The 7,286-nt window shown below is 42.6% G+C and overlaps 1 protein-coding gene across 1 annotated transcript in view; it reads right to left on the bottom strand.

Moving 5' to 3' along the window:
• The window catches only part of LOC106962983 (uncharacterized), a 127,487-nt gene that overhangs the window by 40,053 nt on the left and 80,148 nt on the right, over nt 1-7,286 (bottom strand). The window contains exon 3 of the mRNA XM_015057678.1: nt 2,836-2,897. The gene's annotated coding sequence lies outside the window, so the exon portion shown is untranslated. The remainder of the gene's footprint in view (nt 1-2,835; nt 2,898-7,286) is intronic.

Raw genomic sequence — 7,286 nt, 5'->3', positions numbered from 1 at the left:
TTCCAAAGTGAAAAAGAACATAATGTAAAAGATACCGTCACAAAGACTTGTGCGGCATTAGAGAGTGAATCCCAGTGGGGAGTCTCGGGGAAAGCGAGAGCTGGAAAAAGTAGAAAGATGACCTGGATTTTTTATTTTTATTTTTTTGCATCCACGCTCCCGTGGCAAGGATTACTGCACACCGGCAAAAACGGCGTCCGCTTTACGGGACATGATTTGCACACGTATCTTCTTATCTACTCGTTCGTCTATCACTCTCCATCTCAGACTCTTTCTGCTCCCTCCTTATCATTCACTCTTTAAGTCCTCTCCCTCCTCCCCACAATCTGCTTCACAATCTCACCCTCTCAGTCACCATTTCATTGTCTCTCCTTGAGTATTAGCCATTCAGAGATCCGCCTGTGACACGTGGTCGAAGTTATCACCCAAACTCCATCGCTGCCTCACTCTATCTCTCTAATCTTCCCTAATCTCCCGTTCCAGAGTGAAGTGAGAATTAGTTTCTCACTCTCTCTCATCAATCTCTCGCACCTCCCCTTCTTCCACTTTCTTCTAGCGTCCTCCTTCTCCTCGTCGCTCCTCCCTGCCCTCCCTTCCCGCCTCTCGGGTGGATCATCTTCACCAGCTGCTTTCCTAATCCTCCTTGCTCAGTTTGTCTCCCCCTCTCTGCTCGCCCCCGCCCCACGCCCCCTGCCCTCTCGCCCCACCTCATCTTCTGCTTCATGTCATCAGCAGAGCTGCAGAGGTCATATCTGCTCAGCCCTCCATCACCTTCATCCTTCCATTTCCACCTTACTGCCTCCGACGTGTTTTTCCCTCACTCTCCCTTCGAAAAGGCTCTCGGGACGTCTGCATTCGGCCGTGTCGGTTAACCCTGAGCGCTGTCCTCACCCGCTCCCGGCTCCGCGCTCGCAGGAGAGAGAGAGAAGGTGAAGTCGACGCTAATTATCGCACAGGTGAGAATGCCATCAAGAGGAAATGAGCACCTGAAGGCAGTTGGACATAGTGACTGTGGACAGAATCTGTAAAATAGGGGCGCACCGATCCCATTGTTTCCCCCCCCACTTCTGATCCCGTTATCTGATAACGATTCGATGCAGAGAAACACCCCGAGTTGACTTAAATGAACTGAATTACAAGCTTATTTGTTAACTCTGCACCGGTACACCAGTAGCTTCACAAGCTTGGTCAAACATGTACAAACAACACACCTTTAATTTGTTCAGTGAAAATTAGGAGCAGAACAGTCAAAGTAAAATAAATAAATTAACAGAAAAGTGACAAAAACAATAGGTTGACTAACTCGTAGAAATGAATTGCAACAAGCCTCCTTTCAAGTGGTTCAGAAAGTGCATTGAGGCATTTAAATATAATAGAAATCGAATAGTAAAGCATGTCGTCGCTCAGAGCATAAAGCATAGAATGAGACTGAATAGATCTGAGCACGTCGTCACCGATACCCAATCTAAACATTTTTTCAACATCGGGACCGATAACAGATATCAACATCGGATCGGTGCGTCTCTATTTTTAAAAACTGGTTGAATTCCCTCATAACAAACACCTTTATCTTTGAGTACATTCCTATATTACAGAAGAAATGCTTTCAAGAAAACCATCAACGATACGACTTTTGGTAGCTCTGCTGTTGATACGTTTACCCATCAACCCTTAAACACAACGGTACTATTTACAGTTACCTTTCCAAGAACTTGAGACTGAAGAGTTTTCTATGACTTCCTGATGTCACTCGGTCATGTCTGAGGTTAGCATGACCTGAAGCAACACAGAATACAGAAATATCTACTGATTGTTGTGGAAGATGTCACGCGTTTTTCCTCTGACAGTGAGATTCTACCTCTCCATCCTGCTCACTGCGCGGTGGAAGATAAACTGCTTGTCCGGTCCTGGCCAGCGGCTGAAGGAAATGGGCTCTGTGTGCGTTTACACCTCCGGCATAAAAGAAAGTTATGGGTTCGTGATTTAAAATTCCCAGAAACTCTGGTCTACTTGGAAAAAAATAATAATAAAAATGTGTCAATTAATTTCCTTCTAAAGTGATTAAAACTAATAAAAAATTGTGCCAACAGGGATTTTCTTGAAAATAATTATTTCCACACTGAATAAATGTGCTCACATCTAATATAATTTTTTTTTTCTTTCTCCCAAAAAATCTGCTGATTTACTAAAATGTACATTTATGTTAAGACCTTTCACACTTTCTACCAGACACATTTCTGTACCCACATGTACAAAATGAATGAAAAGCAGCCTGTGGAGTTATGAATGGAGTCATGCGAAACGCTCCGTCCTGCTCAGGAGAAAAGTGCGGGCCTTATTTATCTACGCCGTTGCGTTTGACCAGGACAGCTTTTCTTTCTGCAGTGTGATGGGTTTTGCCAGGTGCTCTGGATCGCACCCAGACTGCCATGCAACTCTTTAGAGCGCAGGAAGCACTTATCACAACCATCAAAACACACATAACCATGTGGAGTACAACACCGGAGAGAGGAATTAATAAACTGAAAGGTTAAAGGCCAGCAATAGAAACAGTCCCCTTCAGCAAATCATTTCAGAGATCCAGCTTTATTTATTTTTATTTCCTCCACACACACACACACACACACGCACACACACACACACACACACACACACACACACACACCACCACTTCTTTTTACCAGAAAGTGGAATGCTGTGAACCCGTGTTACAGTCTGAAATACATATGCTTCTCTCGTTCTCCACCATGCAAACGTTGTATGACTCAAAGCACCATGAGCGAGAAAAAAAAAAAAGAAGAACGGAAAAAAACATTCATTTCATCAAAAACACACCTGATGTTATTTTCAACTTCAAATCCCCAGTGGAACGTTTTAGTTGAAAGCAGCGGCTGAGCCTGGGAGAAGCACAGCAACAGATGTAATGTGTGAAGAGAAACACGGAGGTATGTAATTAGGTGGCATTTTAAAAAATCTAAATATCCGTGTTGCTTTTGCTCCACTTTCAAGTTACAACATTAAAGGTAGGTAGGCCTGTCGCGATAAACGATAAATCAATCGCACAATAAATTAAACCTATCGACCTCATTTTAATTATCGGCTTTATCGTCTCTTCCTGCCGTTTTCTCTTTCTGTTGATGACACTGAATGAAAAAGGCTCAACTCCGGTGCTCTGCACTGATCCTCCCTTCCTATTTCCTTAGTGCAATGCCCAGCGCACACTAAAAGAGTTGTCGGCCCATTTTCAAAACCTGAGAGACACATTAGCCGACAGAAATCCTAGGTATAACGATTCAATCGGGTTCGTCGTGCCGTGTGGTGTCCAGTGGTGTCCACTCTTTTGGTTGAATGCAGTATTTATTTCCACTTTGGCTTTATGTTGTTTAATTATTATTCAAGTACGTTTTTTTGTTAATGGAGACTGAGAATCCATTTTATTTTTGTTTTTGGTTGTTTTGTTTATTTAGTTTATCAGTTCCAGTGTTATGTGTTGTTTTGAAAATAAAGTGTATCCATCTATGGCAGGAAATCACATGCATTATTAGTCATTTCCATTAAATCAGTGTCAACTGGTCTTGAAACAATATTATTGTTTATCGCAATAATTTTTTAGACAATTAATCGCTCAGCAAAATTTGTTATCGTGACAGGCCTAAAAGTAGGTTTTGATTCCCTCGTTTAATTAAGACGCATAATGTCAATAATAAATACAGCTAATAAGATCCTAAGTATCGACTCCAGGTTCCTATCAAGGCTTTTTTTAAATGGTAGCTATCAGGATTCCTGACTAATCTTGACTTCATATACTAGTTGTTGTAGTTGGTTGTATGTCATCCCCAGCAAGCCGTGCAGTTTGTTTCCCACTAAAAGCTGCAGTACGCAACTTTAATAATAAGAAAAATAAAGTTTACATATTTCCTAAAACTATCACCGTGTCGTGACAGAATGGTAGTGTAAAAAAAAACAAAAAAAAAACACCTGGCTTCTCTGCTCTCAATGCTAGCTGGAGGAATGCACCACTATATCAGAAACAATAAATCACAGCCAGAAGGAGGAACTTAGCGCTGTCGATCAGGCTTGTGTATGCGCTGCTCACACTGTCCCCCGTACTCAGGCTAGAGAGCACAGCCAATGATGATGACAGATAAACTCTTTCCCTGTAACTGTAAGGTATTTCTCCGCCATTAGCACATTGAGACACACATACACAAGCCTGATTGACAGACCCTGCTCCTGGCTCTGATTGGTTGACCAGAAGTATTACATTTCTGCATATTGCAACAGTAGCACTGGTAAGAGGTAGAGAATATACTGTTTTTTACAGATTATCTGTCTCATACTGTCATGACAGTGACAATTTTAACAAATAAGCAAAAGTCTGTGCTGTAAACAACCCTTCTCCACTGCAAATGAGGTGGCTGTTGATGATAATTCAACACAGGCTGAATGGCTTCATTCACTTCCTCCCCAACTATTGGTAGAAGGCAGACTGTATTTCTAAGACAGCACAGAAAATCGCCATCATTGTGCACAACTTCTCCTTCTGCTCACTGATTGGCCCAACGGAAAATCTACCAGAGAAATCCAAGTTAATGAGAGAAAGCCCAGACAGAGCAGCGAAGAGAGATGAGAATCTAGGCAACGGCCAGGCTAAGTTTTGTAGGCTTGGCTCACAAGGCTGCAGCATACTTAGTGTAAATTTTGTTGGTCTAATAAACCTTTGGTTTAGTTAGCACTTAAAACGCTTTTCCTTGTTTACAAATCTGTTCACTGGGGAGGTGAGGCTATTGGCTGTTCCAGCTTCCTGTCAGTGTCAGGTGACCTGCTCTGCGCCCAGATATCCTCAACTGTAACAGGAGCAGTCGAAACACTAGCCATTAAACATCTTGTTAAAAAAAAGAAATCTAACAAGTTATTAACAAGTCACATCAAACCAGAGTAAATATTATAGCATCGCTAAGCTGGCATGAATGAAAACAGACCAGTCTTTAAAGCTACTACGTATTCCTACATATTAATGGTGATAATTTTGGTGAAGTCCTAGCATACGCCTAAGATGACGACTAGTATCGAGATGTCTTTAAATAAAATACTTGTTTTATGAATGCGCCAACTGTTGGGTTGACTCTCCAGCACTGCAGGAGTTTAACTCGTATAACAAGTCTGCCAGGTTCAATAGCTAGCAGAGGTCAACCCTCTGTCAAGGTGGACGACCTTCCCAGCAGTTTAAAAGAAAAGGATCTGGACCCAAAATTGGATGCATTTTTGCTTTGCCCCTGAAGAGCCTCTCTGCTCCAGAAGGCATTATGAAACTCTGCTCTGTAGTCTTTTTTTGCCAAAGCTTGACGGGAAAACAAACAGACAAATGGGCGACAGACAATACAACAGCAGAGCTGAAAATAGCTGAGCCAAGTGGCCAAAGCAGCTCTAAACACTTTCTCTTTTAATTTCATTAAACTTACATATTGTACATTAGCCAGCGTGTCACAGCAGAGTGCACCTATTTACATTTCAGAGTCCCCGCGGAAGGCGAGGAACAAATGAATATTAATTCCGCCACGTCTCATTATCATGGAGGCATAATCATGATGAATGCTACCTTGCTCGGAGTGAGCCTTCAGGTTCACGAAAACAAAAAGCAACGGTTCAGGCCGGAAACGCCGAGCGTCGAGAGCAGAAAATAACACCTGCTTCGCAGTTTTGACATTTACACCGAGAGTGCCGCGGTGAACCGTGAGCTTTTGTTTTTTTTTCTTTTTTTCCTGGCGAGACTCGGACGCCACAGAAATATGAGTGCCCCTGCGAGAGCACTCACAATGATAATGTCAGCACACACTGATGTTTGGCAGGCATGTCCGCAACGCAATTAGAACAATAAAAGAAAATAAAAGTGGACCTTCTTGACCTCGGAAAAATGTTCAACCCGCTGACAAATGTTAAGAGTCGCAACGACTGATCCTGAATGGTTCGCAACATCTGGTTAACGGTGTGAATAAAAAATCTTTTTAAAAAGCCTCAAGCTTAATTCATCTTTTATTACGGCAGCATAATCTCGCGCTGAAAAGTGCAGGAAAAAAAACCTCAACCTTTGATTTCAGCTAATTAATTCAACAATCACTTTTGGCACAGTTATTGGTACCGCTAACAACCTGTTTTAAATAATTGTAATCTAATTAGTTATCACTAGCGTTCCATTTTCATGGGGCATAAATATAACATGACACGGAGGCCCAATTGTCTCCCACTGCCCCCAGCCAGTAGGTTAGGTGAGCACACATGTTGACGTTGCAAATGTGCACATTCAGCAACTCAATTCTTATTGTAATCCATATAATAAAATTAAACTGCTGATGTACTCTGATGTGTATTTCATCTGGATATCTGCATGTCTATATATAAATGTCAAAGTTAGTGTCGGTGTCTGGGGTAATACCATCATGACCACAGTGAGTTCTCTCGAGTTAAATAGGCCTATAACTCTTTAGGCCTGGGGAAACAGGGAGTGTCTACAGCCACTATTAGAACTGCAGTTTTTATGGATGCACAATGCAGAGGGGCCTCCTCAGCTACTGCCAGAGTCTGATGTCTTGTCTCGAACTCTGGGATGAATAAATGAAGTCAGGTCTCTTTAGTTTTGTTTGGTTGGTAAGCTGTTTTATGGTTTGACGCAGGAATCCTCCAGGGCCGGTGTCCTGCAGGCTTTAGATGCGACTCTGCTTCAACACACCCGGGTCAAATAATCAGGTCATTAGCAAGACTGAAGAACTTGACTGCACTGAGGAGGTAACTCAGCCATTTGATTGAGGCGTGTTGAACCAGGGACACATCGCAGGATGGCGATTTAAGGATCTCCGGCGTCGTTTATTCAGGAGAGCATTTCCACAGCCAGCTGAATCACATGGTTGTCCCAAGCAGTGACGTTTTTCCAACCCCCAATTATTGAACTGTGTTGTGGGATGCCAGTTTCTCTACCCCCAACGGTACCATACCACAGTCCAATGGACTCCCAGCAGGATCGGACCATGTAGAAACAGATCAAATAGAGTACCAAACCCCACCGATGCAAAATGAAGATAAAATCTGCATGTTGCTAGCAAGGACTCTGGTGTTTCTCTTTCCTAGAAGGACGGCTCTCCAACGAGAGCCGGTCTCCTTGCTATCTCCACCAACATGCCGTGTGAGAGGAGAAACTCAAGTGAGACTCCTAACAAACTCCCATCGTAACGAGACTGCAGTGCCTGTAGATGTAGTTTATCCAAAGAAATAGATAATGTACATATACATAA

The sequence above is a fragment of the Poecilia latipinna genome, unplaced genomic scaffold (assembly GCF_001443285.1).
Source record: "Poecilia latipinna isolate Pla-1442-1.1 unplaced genomic scaffold, P_latipinna-1.0 Scaffold1483, whole genome shotgun sequence".
NCBI lineage: Eukaryota > Metazoa > Chordata > Actinopteri > Cyprinodontiformes > Poeciliidae > Poecilia > Poecilia latipinna.
Note: the sequence above shows the minus strand (reverse complement) of the source record. Positions and strands in the feature narration are given on the sequence as shown.